At 41.0% G+C, this 2032-nt stretch overlaps 1 non-coding gene across 1 annotated transcript; it reads left to right on the top strand.

The window, feature by feature from the left end:
• Positions 1 to 245: 245 nt before the first annotated feature.
• On the top strand, positions 246 to 349 carry LOC111760358 (small nucleolar RNA U13). Its single transcript, XR_002794062.1, has one exon. It is a non-coding gene; the product is annotated as a small nucleolar RNA U13 (small nucleolar RNA).
• The last annotated feature ends 1683 nt before the right edge of the window (positions 350 to 2032 follow it).

Below are 2032 nucleotides of genomic sequence, written 5' to 3'. Positions count from 1 at the left end.
TGCACTAAAAGGAAAGAACAGAGGGGGTGGCATCAAGTGGCATGGGCAGGCACCCAGCTCTCCTAGCCTAGCCGACTGCATAGTTCTTACAGTTCAAGCTACTTAGCCATCCAAAGGAAATGAGAAGGAGGCACTTTACTCAGTGGAAGAATTCCTTCCTCGCCTATACGGGGTCCCCAGTTCAATTCCCGGCTCTTCTTAGAGAAGTGACCCACTGGGTTGTTCAGCATCCAGCTGAAACTTTGATCCTTTTGTGGCTCATAAGCATAATGAATGGATGTTCACGCATTTGTGTGAGATGTGCCTCCCTCCAACCTTGTTATGACCACGTCACATTACCCATCTGATGTAAAAAAAAAAAAAAAGAAAAAAGAAAAAAAGGAAATGAGATTCACTCTGTCTAAGCCAGACAGCCCCTCCGAGGAATGAGTGAGACCAGAGAGGTGAAAAGAGCAGACCAGTGATAGAGATTCTTTTTATTCCAGAAACTGGTAAGGCCCAGGTAAACAATATCATGAATAATCCAGAAGAAATAATAGGTTCATTTGCTAAGTTCTCAAAGCAATGTTAGGCAAGGTCACACTTAAACACAGAATAAAAGAGGTGAATGAACTTGGAGGAGCTATTTCAGCTAGAGCCAATGAACACAAGCAGGGGAAATCTCAAACATCATTCCATACACCAAGCTCATGTAACTCCAACTAGAGAAGGTTCTACTTGAACTCAGTTTGTTCATCTAAGAATTCCTCTTTTTTTATTTTTAGACTCCTCCTTAGGGAATTTATTACTCTTGTCTACCATATAAATGGCATAAGAGTTTGCTCATTTAGTCAACAAAACACCTAATTATTCCTTGAGAAAAGTTGAATTTCATGGAATTGTTTCTAGAAAGTAACATGAAAAAATACACAGGGAGAGAGACTTAGAGAAAACAAAGGCAATGCTTCCAGGTAGTCCTGTACAGAGAATATCTTAAAGTCTCATATTCAAGGAGGGAATGGGTTGCCTGTGCATGAGAACATGGCTATGCACTCCCCGACCTTGATGCTTAACCAGCTATGTGAACTTGGGTGGGTGAGTGGACTTCTCAGGGGCAGAAGGGGGACAGAGGGTCTCAGTTGTATCATCTGTAAAATAAAAGTGAGCACACCAACCTGAAAGGCTTGTTGTGAGGACTCCATGGGCAACGCCTGTGCTGCAGTGCCATGGTGGGTGACCCACATTCTTACATGCCCTTTCCATTTTTTTTCGATTTTTCCTTTCTGTTCAGCCCATTGACAATACCTGCCTTAGTATGAAGCCTTCCTTGAAACCAACTGTGGAAACCTATCTCTTTCCTGGGCAAGCCTGCTTCTTTAACTTGTATCACCAAAAGCAGAGAAATTCCTTTTGAGAAACTGGTCTAGCATGGGCATGAAAACTCATCATTCAATTCACAAGAGTTGGCCCACATGAAAGCAAGATGCAGCCATCAGACACGAGCGCTCAGGTTTATGAAAATGTAAATGTTAAGTGCACACTAAAGTAGCAAGGCTTTATGGGGTTCCTTTTTATGCAATTGCTAAAAATTACATTTGGTAGTGATGATTTACCAGGGTTGATTTAAACTAAATGCTCCTTCTGCAAGTTGGGACACAATAAAAGGTGCACATATTAGAGCACTGGACCAAATCATAGGGCCATCACTCTGCATGCAGACTTGAATTAGGTGAAGCCAAAATAATGTGACATAAAAAATATTGAGCCTCTCTTAATGTGCAAAATTTGAAATAATGCACTCCCCACCAATTAAACATTTGCCCACAACTGCATAATTTAATCTCAGAGCTGAAGGTGTACACTGAGTTTATGCATGGTTTACAAGGGACATTCCTGTTAGCTGGTTAACAAAACTCTCCCGTCTTTTGTTAATATTAGTCTTCCAAATAGGTGAGCATTGACTTGTGCAAGGACTTCAGAAGCGTATTCTTCAAATAAAATACTACCTCTCTGTGGATATTTTACTTTTATCATTCATAAACCCAAAATCCAG

This window comes from Dasypus novemcinctus, chromosome 26 (genome assembly GCF_030445035.2).
Source record: "Dasypus novemcinctus isolate mDasNov1 chromosome 26, mDasNov1.1.hap2, whole genome shotgun sequence".
Lineage (NCBI taxonomy): Eukaryota > Metazoa > Chordata > Mammalia > Cingulata > Dasypodidae > Dasypus > Dasypus novemcinctus.
Note: the sequence above shows the minus strand (reverse complement) of the source record. Positions and strands in the feature narration are given on the sequence as shown.